Here is a 13,867-nt window from a genome sequence, read left to right as displayed (position 1 = left end):
AAATGTTCCTGCACCCACCACGTCCCCACAGACCACCAGGATCCCAGTTCCCTGGCCCCCAAATTGCTTCAGCTTCACGGGCTTTTACCTTAAAACTGTTAGAGACCGTGAAATAAGCAGGAAGCAAGGCTGCTCCTGGAGATATTTCAAGAATCATTTTTACACCTGGCAGAGACACCGTGGGAGCGAGAGGAGGGACACCCGCCATATACCTGCCGCCTCGCGGTACCTGCCCCCTCGCCGTACCTGCCCCCTTGTGGTCTAGCCTCCTTCCACGCTCCGCCCCCTGACGGGCTCTCCGAAGCCCGGCCCCCTCTCCAGCTTCGTCCCGCTCCTGCGGAGGCCTCACCTCCCTTCGGGTCCCGCCCCTCACCGGCTCTGTCCTGCCCCCATCGCGGTACGTGCTGAGGCCTCATCACTTCACGCCCCGCCCCTGACGGCCACGCCCCGCTTAGGCCCCTCCCACACACGGCCCCTTCGTCTTTTTATTGCACGCGCCCTCAGGTTCCGGTAGACCCGGAAGCGGATAGCGTGGAGCAAAAGTTTCGCTGTTGAGTGTGAGTTTCCGTCTTTATAGTTTAAACCTGCTCTTTGCAGTCCCCTCTCCTCCAAAGCCGGGGTCTGGGTATCGCTACGGGTCTTAAAATCCCCGCATTCGCCAGAGCACCCCAAGTAAACTCAGACGTCACATTGGGAGGCCGGGGCGCGTCCCTTTCTGTTTAAAATCGCAGCTAAACTGGCCCCTGTTCCCGGCGTTTCCGCGTTCGGGCCACGCAGACACCGGCTTTCCCGTCCGTGTCCTGCTGGAATTCTCTTCGGAGCCCGCCGCCCGCCTCACGTCGTGAAAAGCCCCCTTCCACGAAGTGGATTCCCGCCCCGCCCCAGCCTCGCCCTGTCGGCCCTGCCTGGCAGTACCTGCGGCCTCTCGGGAGAGGCCGCATCCTCCTCCGGGCCGACGATTCTGGAGAGCCCACCCTTCTGGGGCACCTTCCCCGCCCCCTCTCCTCGCGTCGGCTTCTGTTCCCCAGAACCCCCTCTCCCTGGTCACCTCTTCCCCTGACTCCGCGCTGGGGTGGGTGACTTGGCCTGCCTAGTGACACCCAGTGTATTTCGCCCCAAATTCCTCCCCACTTGAAAACGTGGTTCTTCCAGGAGGCGGTTGTCTTATTTCATCCCACGCCTACTCAATGTGTGATGGAGGGCGATTGGGAGAAAGAAAGCCATTGAAAGAAAACCTAGAGGCAACGTAGAGGATGGGTGAGGGACTTTGCAAAGAGACAGAATAAGACGCGGAAGCAGCAGGTGGAAAAAGTAGAAGTTTGAGGAAAGCCCGGTCTCCAGGGAGATGAAGGAGAGCAAAATGGAAAGGCCCTTGTTCAGAGTAGGAGTGGAGGCAACAATGGTGAGGCACGTCAGAGGGAGGAGAGGACTAAAGAGTTAAAGTCTTGGCCAACAGAGGAAGGTGTAGTTAAGACAGAGGAAAGAGGTGACAAGAGAGCGGAGGAAGAAACCAGAATGGAAGTATAGCTACCTGGGGGTGCCAGAGAGTGGGGACCAAGGGAGTATAACAGAGAAAGAAGAGAGGAATATAACGGAGAGCAGGGAAAGAGCGCAGGTGGGACAAGAAAGAGGCTGAAATGCATGGAGACTGGGGACAATCGGAAGGACTGGGGAGAAATAAAAACAAGAGGGGAAACACGTGCACAATGGGACAGAATAGGTGTGAGGGAAGGAATCCAGAGGACAGAAAGAGGATAACGGACTGAGCAGAAACCCAGGGGGAAAACAGAAAAAAAAGAGAAACACAGAAGAAGATAGAGTAAGAGGAAAGTACATCTTAGTGAAAACAGAGGGTGGGCCTGAATCCAGATGGGTCTGCGTTAATTGGATATAGATGATTAAGTTGTGAAATACTGATTTGGGGCTTTACCATCTAATACATTTAAAGTTTATTTAAATCATATGGATGAGGACGAGAATTTCAAAACACCTGCCAGTAAGGCTTGTGCGTTTTATATTTATTTGCATCGCAAGATAATTTCCATTTGCAAACCGTATTCAGCCAGTGGGCGGTAACTTAGTCATTTGTGGATCACCCTCTCCCCTTTGCCTGGGTTGGGGAAGGGGAGAAATGCTGGTCACTACATGGTGCCTTTTTATTTATATATACTTTTTAATGTTTTTTTTTTCTTTATTTTGGGGGAGAGAGAGAGAGTGTGTGTGTGCGCGTGCCTGTGCGCACGCGTGGGGGAGAAACGGAAAGGGGGAGAGAGTCCCAAGCAGGCTCTGTGCTGTTAGTGTGGAACCCAACTCTGGGCTCTATCTCACTTAACTGTGAGATTGCGACCTGAGCTAAACTCGAGTCCACTGCTTAGGGGATGAGTAGGGACACCTGGGTGGTTCAGTTGGTCAGCGTCCGACTTCAGCTTAGGTCATGATCCCAGGGTCCTTGAATTCTAGCCCGAGCAGGGCCTTCAGCTCTTCTGCTCTTGGTGAGGAGCCTGCCTTGAATCCTCTATCTCCCTCTCGCCCCTCCCCCACTCTTACACACTCTTGTGCGCATGCCCTCTCTCAAAAATAAATATCTAAAAAAAAAACTCTTTAAAAAAGAGTCACATGCTTAACCAGCTGAGCCACCCAGGTGCCCCTACATGGTGCCTTTTTTAAAGGAGTGTTAAGTTTACTTTTTGTTTTTGTAATGGATTTACTTCCCCCTCCCTACTTCTCTTACATTTAATTCAGTATTCTTTTTGTAGCTTGAGGTAAATCTTAGTTCAGATTCCACTTTTCTATAAATAATAATTTTTTAAAGTTTATTTATTTATTTTGAGAGAGAGAGGAAGAGTAAGAGAGAATCCCAAGCAGGCCCCGCATCACCAGCACAGAGCCTAAGGCAGGGCTCCAGCTCACTCACGGTGAGATCATGACCTGAGTCAGAAGCTCAACCATCTGAGCCACCCAGGTGCCCCTTATATAAATAATTATTAACTTCTGAAATAAGTTTTTGTGGCCTCCTGTACACTCAAGTCAGGTTATTCTTTTTCAGTATGATATATATTTTTTAAGTTTTTATTTTAATTGCCCAGTGTGATATGTTAATTTTGTTTTCACTTTGACCCCAGAATTACTTAGATTTTTTTTTTTAATTTACATCCAAATTAGTTAGCATATAGTGAAACAATGATTTCAGGAGTAGATTCCTTAATGCCCCTTACCCATTTAGCCCATCCTCTCTCCCACAATCCCTCCAGTAACCCTCTGTTTGTTCTCCATACTTAAGAGTCTCTCATGTTTTGTCCCCCTCCCTGTTTTTATATTATTTTTGTTTCCCTTCCCTATGTTCATCTGTTTTGTCTCTTAAAGTCCTCCTATGAGTGAAGTCATATGATTTTTGTCTTTCTCTCACTGATTTCACTTAGCGTAATACCCTCCAGTTCCATCCACATAATTGCAAATGGCAAGATTTCATTCTTTTTGATTGCCCAGTAATACTCCGTTGTATATATATGCCACACCTTCTTTATCCATTCATCCATCGATGGACATTTGGGCTCTTTCCATACTCTGGCTATTGTTGATAGTGCTGCTGTAAACATGGGGGTGCATGTGTCCCTTCGAAACAGCACACCTGTATCCCTTGGATAAATGCCTAGTAGTGCAATTGCTGGGTTGTAGGGTAGTTCTATTTTAGTTTTTTGAGGAACCCCCATACTGTTTTCCAGAGTGGCTGCACCAGCTTGCATTCCCAAGAATTATTTAGATTTTTTAAAAAAAATTACAAATTATTTGCCTTTTAAATCGGTTTCTGGTTTAGATTGAGGAGTGCGTGTTTTCTCCTCCTTATCTTATATATTAGAAAAGTTCTTCAGCAATTGGTACATACTTTTAGGTTGTTTCAGTGCGTACTTAGTAAGGATGCCGATGGTCTTGTAGCCTTTGAGACCTAGTTTAACAGTTGTCTAATGCTCCAATTTCTTCTGTTATATGATCCCTTAAAACAGTGGGCTGTGAGCTACTAAGTCTCTGTGCCCCTCAATTCCATTTTGTCTGCTCTCTGCAAACTGAAGGATGGCTGGGTTGACTTGGAACCTTTCCCAAAAGAGTCCATCTATTTACAATGAAGAAATTTGCTCATGAACAAAACAAAACAAAAAATCCTCAACAAAACTGAAATTAAACAAAAATTTGCTCAGAGCTAATTTCTGTAGCTGACCATCTTTCAGTGTGATCTGCATTAATGGTTATGTTTTTGCAATTATGTATTTTTAAATATTTTACTCTCCCACGTGGTGAGGACTTCCCTGTGTGTGTTTGTGGCACAGAATGGGGTATGGCCATTCTAAGCTTTAAAGAGAATTTTCAACTTTTAAGGTGGACTTCTAAGAAAGAACCACATTGCGTGAGGGAAGAGGCCCAGAAGAGGAGGAAGAAAAATGAAAGAGGCGACAGGAATGGCGTTTTCTCAGGTAAAGTCATATTCTTGGTCGAGGATCCATTTCTCCTTCCTGTTGGCCTTGCCGATCTCTAGAGTACTCTTGACACGTGCCCGTCCACACTCCCCCAGGCCTTCCCCCAGTCCCCCTCCTCTCCATTTAGATTCCAGCTCATGGTAACCCAGTGACACGGAGCCTGTGAGTAGGCTCGGCCACATGCTGATGGGCTCACGCTCAGGCAGCGGTTGTTTAGGGGCCACGTCTGGATGCGCTGTTAGCCGTCCGTAAGCCGGGGTAAAAGAAGTGGCGCGTGGAATCCTGTATTAACGTCCACACGTACCTGGAAACTTCTAGAAAAACAGACCAATAGCGAGCAATCTGCCCACTTTTACACTACATTTGAAGCTGAACAAGTGTGGGTCCCTGCCTTTAAGATATTAATGATGGGAATGGAATGGAAAGAGTTTTAGTCATCATGAGTTTTAAAATATGAAATCAACCTTTCTGAATTTGGATGGCTTTTATTTCTTTTCCTTGATCATTTCTCTGGCTAGGATTTCCGGTACTCTGTTGAACGGAAATGCTGAGAGTGCGGACCCTTGCTGCCGCCTTCCTTTTTTTTTTTTTCGTAAAAAAATTTGTTTTAATTTATTCATTTTTGAGAGACAGACCGTGAGTGGGGGAGGGGCAGAGAGCGAGGGAAACACAGAATCTGAGGCAGGCTCCAGGCTCTGAGCTGTCGGCACAGAGCTTGATATGGCGCTCGAACTCATGGACTGTAAGATCATGACCTGAGCCAAAGTCGGACGCTCAACCGACTGAGCCCCCCTGGGCGCCCCTGCCTTCTTCTTTATCTTAGAGGAAAAGCTTTCAGTCTCTCACCATTGGGTAGGCTAGTTGTGTGCTTTTTGTATATGACTTTGATTGTGTTGGGGGTAGTCTATTCTAGTTTGTTGGATGTCTTCATGCTGAAAGTTTGTTGAATTTTGTGAAAGCCTTTTTCCGCATGGAGATGACCAAGTGTTTTTTTTTTTTTTCCTTCATTCTGTTAGTACATTCTACTAATGTATTGTCATTGATTTTTTTGAATGTTGAATCTTCCACTTTGTTTTAAAATTTAAGTTTATTTATTTTCAGAGAGTGCAATCACCAGGATGGAAGAGGGAGGGAGGGAGAGAGAGAGAGAGAGAGAGAGAGAGAATATCCCAAGCAGGCTCTGCACTGTCATCACAGAGCCTGATGCGGGGCTTGAACTCAGGAACCATGAGATCATGACCTGAGCTGAAGTCTGACGCTTACCCAACTGAGCCACCCGGGTGCCCCTCTTTGTGGAGATTTTTGATCACTGCTCATATGTCCTCTCCAGGTATAATTCTGTTCACATTTGTTATTTCTTCGTGATCATAAGTCTTGGTAGGTTGTATGTTTTCATGAATTGACCCTTACCTTCGAGGTTATGCATTGTTGGCATGGAGTTGTTCATAGTACCCTCTAGAGTCTTTTTTAAAACTTTCCATGACATGAGTTGCAATGTTCACTAGTCTAGCTAAGGACTTATCAATTTATTAATCTTTTCAAAACATCTCTTGGTTTGTTGATTTTTTTTAATATATATATTTTTTAATCCTCTATTTCATTTTCCTCTGCCGTAATCTTATTTACTTCCTTCTGCTAAACTGGGTTTAGTTTGTTCTTCTTTTTCTGCTTCCTTGAGGTGTAAAATTAGATTTCTGATTTGAGATCTTTCCTCTTGTTTAATGTAAATATTCACCATTGCAGACCCTCCTCTGAGTGTCCCTACATTTCAGTATGTTGTTTTTTCATTTTCATCCGGACACTTTGCAGATTCTCTTGCGGTTTCTTCTTTGACCCATTGCTTAAGAATGAGCTGTTTGGGGGCACCTGTTGGCTCTGTCATTAAGCATCTGACTTCAGCTCAGGTCATGGTCTCATGGTTTGTGAGTTCACGTCCCACATCAAGTAAGCATGAGCCCCGCTTTGCTCTCCCCCCTGCCTCTCTCTCTCTCCCTCCCTCCCTCTCTTTCTCTCCCTCCCTTCTTCCCTCCCTCCCTCCATCCATCCCTCTCTCTCTCTCTCTCCCCCTCCTTCCCTCCCTCTCTCTCCCCCTCCGTCTCTCTCTCTGCCCCTTGCTCACTTGCTCACTCTCTCTCTCTCTCTCTCAAAACAAAAAACAAAAAATGTTTTGGGGTTCCTGTTTGGCCCAGTAGGTAGACTCTTGGTCACAGGGTTGTGAGTTCGAGCCCCATGTTGGGTGTAGAGGTTACTTAAAAAAAATAAGCAATTAGAAAAAAAGCATATTATAGAAAAAATGAGTTGTTTCCTTTTTGCTATTTGTTTCTAGTTTCAATTCAGTGTTAGAGAAGATGCTCTTTATGATTTCAGCCTTCTTCAATTTGCTAAGATTTGTTTTCTGGCATGACGTCATGTGTGCTTTAGAAGACCGTGTTCTGCTGCTGCTGGCTGTGGTGTTCTGTCTGTCTGGTAGGTGCACTTGCTGAGAGTGCTGTTCAGGTCTTTTGTCTCCTTCTGGATCTTCTGAAACTGGGTACTGAAGTCTACTGTTATTATTTCTTTTTATTTTTTTATTTTTTATTTTTATTAAAAAAATTTTTTTTTAACATTTATTTATTTTTGAGACAGAGAGAGACGGAGCACAAACGGGGGAGGGACAGAGAGAGAGGGAGACACAGAATCGGAAGCAGCCTCCAGGCTCCGAGCCGTCAGCCCAGAGCCCGACCGGGGGCTCGAACTCACAGACCGCGAGATCGTGACCTGAGCTGAAGTCGGACGCTTAAGTGACTGAGCCACCCAGGCGCCCCATACTGTTATTATTTCCTTAATACATATGGGGGCTCTAATGTCATACTCCTGTGTGTTTACCTTGGGCTGTCTTCCTGGTGAGCCAATCTTCTTATCATGATGTCCTTCCCCTCTTGCGACCGTTTTGTCTTATAGTCTCTTCTGTCTGATAGGATATAACCACCTCTGCTGTCTTTAGGATCCTGCTTGCATGAAATATCGTTCTCCCTCTTGCCCTTTTAGCCTGTTTCCATCCTTAGATCTGTGAATTTCAACAGTTTCAGCTCCTTGACTCTCTCTCTCTCTCTTTCTCTATTTTTACCTCCTTTAACTTCTTCTGCTGATGCCTGCTAAGGCTGGCTGGGTGAATGGCAGGAGCCCCGGCCAACCCCCTTTCCTCCACCGAAATTTCAGAGCAAATGCATCCAGCGTTCTCGACTGGTCATGACGTTTGGTGAAATGTTCTTGCTTAATGATAGTTTAATCATCGATTTCCTTTTTGTCATTTTTTTCAAGTGTCTATTACTGTGATATGTTTTTAAACCTAAATCTGTTCAGGTACTGCATATCATAACACCGGTAACTCTTCTAATCTCGAACCATCATTTTATTAGTGGAATAAACAAACTCTCTTTGCTGTTTGTTAATGCCTACACACCTACGTTTAAATGCATATAATTGTATTTATATTTTTGAATGCAGGTATTTTATGGAGATTGGAGTTAAAGTATTCTTTATTTTTTCATGTTTGTGCCCTCTCTTTACTAGCCTACTGTATAGTCATATTGACAAACCGAATGAAGTACAATTTATACGTTTTAATCTTCCCGAACATGCTGAAATACACGTGAATAAAAATGATAATGGGGGCACTCGGGTGGCTCAGTTGGTTGAGTGTCTTGACTCTTGATTTCACCTCAGGTCATGATCCCAGAGTCGTGGCAGTGAGCCCTGTGTTGGGCTCTGCGCTGACCGTGAAGCCTACTTGAGATTATTTCTCTGTCTCTCTCTGCCCTCCCTTGAGCAGACACACTCTCTCTCTCTCTCTCTCTCTCTCAAAAACCACTGGTGGATTCTGTGTTCGTTTACTATAAAAACAGCCATTTAAAAACTTTCTTTTGGGGTGCCTGGGGGGCTCAGTAAGTTGAGCATCTAACTCTTGATTTCAGCTTAGGTCATGATCCCAGGGTCATGGGATCGAGCCTTGTGTTGGGCTGTGCGCTGAGCATGGAGACTGCTTAAGATTCTCTCTCTCTCTTTCGGGCACCTGGGTGGCTCAGTTGGGTAAGCTTCCAGCTCTTGATTTCAGCTCAGGTCATGATCTGTGATCTCACGGTTTGTGAGTTTGAACACCACATCAGGCTCTGCACACAAATCACAGAGCCTGTTTGAGATTTTCTCTCACTCCCTCTCTCTCTGCCCCTCCTCCTCTCACACTCTTTCTCAAAATAAATTTTAAAAACTTAAAAAAAAAGTTTCTCTTTCTCCCCCTCTGCCTCACTCCCCTGCCCATGTTCTCTCTTAAAAAAAAAAAAAAATCATTCAAAATTATGTTGAGAAACCACACCTCATATTTCAGTTAATTTGCACGAGTGCATGGATGTGTAAGTCCGTGGGTTTTTTTTTTTTAACGTTTATTTATTTTTGAGACAGAGAGAGACAGAACATGAATGGGGGAGGGGCAGAGAGAGAGGGAGACACAGAATTGGAAGCAGGCTCCAGGCTCTGAGCCATCAGCCCAGAGCCCGACGCGGGGCTCGAACTCGCGGACCGCGAGATCGTGACCTGGCTGAAGTCGGACACTTAACCGACTGAGCCACCCAGGCTCATGGTTTTTATAAAGACATTCCATAAATAAGTTTCATAGTTTTTAGCCATTGAAATTATATCTTAAGTATATTCCATGGCCTTAAATTCTTTCTACACTATCAGGCTAATGATTTAGGTAATGATAAGAATAGCAGTGTTTCTGTGCATGCAGCATCTATGAGGACCTTTTATGCAGTTTGATGTCGTAAACTTTGAGCTTGTTTCAAGAAGCCTCTGTCTGTGTACTTGTAATGCTCCGTTACTGAACTACTTAGTTCTTGAGTTTCAGTTCTAAAACCTGACTACCTGAGCTCGTGTGCTCGCTGTGTCATTCTTAGCTCTTTGACCAGAGGAGAGTTTCCTAGAGTGCCTCCGACCAGTATGAGTCTTCCCCTCCATAGGATGGGAGCACATCTTCCCCCAGTGAGCTGTTCTGCTGATACCAGCTTGGTACATGTGAAGCCTTTAGAGTAATACCTAGCACGTAGGAAGGGTCAGAAGCTTTGAAGTCATTGCCATTGCTATCCTCATCACAAGTTTTATTGATTTCATTTTAATTTTTAATTAAAAAAATTTTTTTAATGTTTATTTTTGAGAGAGAGAGAGAGAGAGAGAGAGAAAGCACAAGGGGGAGAGGGGCAGAGGGAGAGGAAGACACAGAATCCAAAGCAGGCTCCAGGGTCTGGGCTGTCACACACAGCCCGATGTGGGGCTTGAACTCACAACCTGAGCTGAAATCAAGAGTCAGACACTTAACCAACTGAGCCACCAGGTGCCCCCTCGTCACTGTTTTTAAATTCTAATATCTCTTTAAAGCCACTGTGAATGTTGTCATCTCTGCAGATAGCACTCGTGCCGTAGCTCATCTAGATAGTATCACTCCGTGTGTAGAACATAGTATCTAATACTGTGTATAGACAGTGTAGTATTGGGATTTTTTAGGTGTATTCTTCATGTATTGTCCACAAAAATGAGAAATCCCTACTTACTTGGAGGGTATTATAATCTCTTATGGAAATGCATAAGAACTTAAAGTTAGAGGCACATAAGTTGCTTAAAATACCTTAACGTGGGTCTGTTGGACAGTCACTTTAACCAAATTGATACTTACGCACCTCTCTCTTCTCATTTTGTGTGAAGAACTCACCCCATGGCCTCTTGGTGAAGTGTGTTTTCATTTCAGGGACGATTGACCTTCAAGGATGTGGCCATAGAATTCTCTCAGGAGGAGTGGGAGTGCCTGGACCCTGCTCAGAGGGCCTTGTACAGGGACGTGATGCTGGAGAACTACAGGAACCTGGTCTCTCTGGGTGAGGACAATGTCTGTTCAGAAGTGGGGATCTGCCCTTGGGTATCTTTGCATTTTTCCTTAGTTTGCTTCCTGGGAGCCCCTGCCTTACTTGCCTGAGTTTGAAGCCCTGTTGCCTCAGAATTGAAAAGCCTCATTATGTGGCAGCTGGACTTTTACTTTCCTGTTTTTTCAGATGATACATCAGGAGTTGTTCTGGAGTTTAAGAATGCATAAAACCAAATGGCAGACTTTTAAAATAGCCAGTTTCCGGGGCACCTGGGTGGCTCAGTCGGTTAAGCGTGACTTCGGCTCAGGTCATCATCTTGTGGTTTGTGAGTTCGAGCTCCACATCGGGCTCTGTGCTGACAGCTCAGAGCCTGGAGCCTGCTTCAGATTATGTGTTTCCTCGTCTCTCTGCCCCTCCCATGCTCATGCTCTGTCTCTGTCTGTCTCTCAATAATAATAAACAAACATTCAAAAAAATTTTTAAATAGCCAATTCCCTATTTTCTTCCCCTGCACTTTGAATTCAGTAGTTTGGGAAGAGAGCTGTATCTCTGCGATCCTGTTGCCTGCACCCTCAGAAGGAGGCAGGCAGTGGAGGAGTTTGTGAAATGATCTTTCCAGATCCATCTGTGATGTCCTCTCTGCTCAGCTGAACAAAAAGCGAAGATTCTGGAAAAGCCATAGCACATCACGTTCACCTTCCTTTCTTCTTATAAGCAGGAATATGTGTGTTTGACCTGAATATTACGTCTTTTTTGGAGCAAGGGAAAGAAGGGCAGAGAGGAGGCCGCACATTAATAGTGTTTGAGAGGGGCGCCTGGGTGGCTCAGTCGGTTAAGCATCTGACTCTTGGTTTCGGCTCAGGTTGTGATCTCAGAGTTTCGTGAGTTTGAGCCCCACATCCGAGCCCACTTGGGATTCTCTCTCCCTCTCTCAGCCCCTCTGCCACTCAGTGTGCTCTATCTCTCTCAAGATAAATAAACTAAAAAAAAATGGTGTTTGAGAAACTCTCTGCAGTGGGAGAGTTCTATGGGAAAACAAAGGCTTTTTTCTTATGAACACTTGGAGGACATTTTTCTCCTCCCTCACTTATCACTCGGTCTTCAGATGTGTGAGGTTGACCCTTTCACCCTCCAGCGGTGCTGCAGCTCCCGCAGAAACGAACACAAACGTCGCGATCCGTGATGCATACACAGTGACCTGGTGCAGTGATTGCTTTGGTCCTTGACTTTGCAGGGCATGGGAGGGCCGTTTCAAAGGGGATCTCTCCTTCTGGGCTTGATGCCATCAGATGCTCGGGTCTTCGTCCACGTGGCTCAGAGCTGAGGCCTCTGTAGTCCTGACTCTTGCACCTGTCCTCGTTCCACACCCATTGGCTGTCCCTGGGAGACCTGATCAGAAGGGAAGACACTGGCTGCTCTTGCCTTCCTTCCATCAGGCTCCCTGGAAGCGGCATGGCGCCGTCTTGAGCCCTGTCTGCCTGTTCAGGTTCCTTAGCCATAGCTTCCATTCTGCTTCTGCCACACTTCAGGGGCACAAGAAATGGGGAGGTGGGTTGGATCTTACGACATTTTTTACTCAGATGTGTGAAGACAGTTGGCAGAAAGCTCTTTTTGATCCCCTGTCCTACATGGGAGCGCATTTCAGCTTTTAGCTTAGTGTCCGTGGGTGGAGGGCACAGTCCCGTGTCAAGATCCTACATCACTTGGCCCTGACATCTTGTATTTTCTCTCTCTTCCACCTCTCTACCTAGTTTGGCAACGATTTCATTTTTCTTAAGTCTGCGTGATTTTGCCTCTGAAATTTGCTTTTGGAATACACATCCCTAGAGTCTGAAATTTCGTCCTTTTTTTTTTTTTTCTTTTTTGCTGTGATAGTCCACTTTTAGGTTATGGACTGCTTCTGGTGGAGTCTTCTGTGGAGTGGGTTTACTTGGTACAGAAAATTCTTGACCAAGAACACTTTGACTACCGTGTTCTAATAATAGTCTGCTTCCTACAGAAGCACCTCTTGAAGCTACTGGTTAGACTGGTCAGCATATGCCCTGGATACTGAGATGGAAAGTATCACGAGATCCTGACTGGACCAGTGATTCCAGTTTTCTTTCTGGTTTTTGAGGTGTGTCACGTCATCTCTCAAGGGCTCTGTGACAACGTTGTTCATTAGATGCCAGTTCATCCCTTTGAGCCACAATAAACAAAACAGGAATCTGTCCTGGGGCAATGTTGTCCATGTTCACGTTCTCATATGTCTGAGGCTGTTGACTGGACTGTTGTTCATGTTGCCTTTGCCATCCCCTCTGCGGGCTGTTGTTCATTCTACCTCAACAGGTATAATTATGCAGCATCTTAATGAGGGAGTTGCTGAAGCTGAGCGATGACTTTAATGAAGTTCACTGTAATACGTTTCCTTTAAGCCACTTTTTCCTTTCATCTTGTCCATTTCTATACATTGTAAAGGAACTTGATTTTTTTTAAGTTATTTATTTTGAGAGAGAGAGAGAAAGGGAGAGAGAGAGGGGGAGAGAATATCCCAAGCAGCTCCTCGCTGAAAGCACAGAGCCCAACATGGGGCTTGAACTCACGAACTGTGAGATCAAGGCTGAAGCCAAAATTGAGAGTTGGATGCTTAACCAACTGAGCCACCCAAGCACCCAAGAACTTGATTTTTATTATTTAATCATCAATTGTGAATTTCTGATGCTACCAGTAGTGTTCTTTGTTTTATATTTGTAAGTGGGAGTGTTGAATTGGGGAACAGATATTGTTTTAAATATTTTACACTATTTCCTTCTTTAGTTTTCAGGGTATGGCTCAGCAACAGGTTCTCTAAATCCAGCACAAACCCTGGAATATGTTGAAAAGATAGTCTGAATTATTTTTTCTACTTGGCCTCACCTGACCTAGTACCTAATATCAAGTTACACTTTTGTGAATTAAATTTATTAAATTGGGAATTTTAGATATCTTAAAAACATGTATATTTTATATTTGTACTGTACAAATCCCAGAAATACCATTAATTTGTCATGTAAGATTTATTGCCTTTTTTATAGTATGTTTTCAGTTTTTTGTGCATAACTTGTTGAGTTTGTGCAAATTTCACTGACCTAATTTCTTGTTGTAACTGCTGTGTTCTAAAAATTACTCTCCCTGTCTAGATTCATCATGTTCGTATCAGTATATTGAATTGATACATAAATATCATTGTGTTTTACAGAAAACTTAGCACATTTCTTATACTTTATTGACTTCTCTTCCACTGTTGCTTATGACACTTATATTTTCTGCAAAATTTCTAAATTTCTGTAAATTGCATTCATGAGTGAACACACGAACACTATTTTGGGTTTCCATCTGAACTTCGTAGAAGGTGCACCTGGTCCCTGGTGTCCCACCGTCTCGTGCTTTCCTGTTGTTCTCTGGCTCTCATTTGCTGTGTATGCTGCCTGCCTCCTCTCTGCCCGCGGACCTCCTCCAGGGAGGAGAAGTTGTTTCTGTGTGAACCTG

The 13,867-nt window shown here is 44.8% G+C and overlaps 1 pseudogene; it reads left to right on the top strand.

The window, feature by feature from the left end:
• The window catches only part of LOC122495260, a 68,695-nt pseudogene that overhangs the window by 35,748 nt on the left and 19,080 nt on the right, over positions 1-13,867 (top strand).

The sequence above is a fragment of the Prionailurus bengalensis genome, chromosome E2 (genome assembly GCF_016509475.1).
Source record: "Prionailurus bengalensis isolate Pbe53 chromosome E2, Fcat_Pben_1.1_paternal_pri, whole genome shotgun sequence".
In the NCBI taxonomy this organism is placed as follows: Eukaryota; Metazoa; Chordata; class Mammalia; order Carnivora; family Felidae; genus Prionailurus; species Prionailurus bengalensis.
Note: the sequence above shows the minus strand (reverse complement) of the source record. Positions and strands in the feature narration are given on the sequence as shown.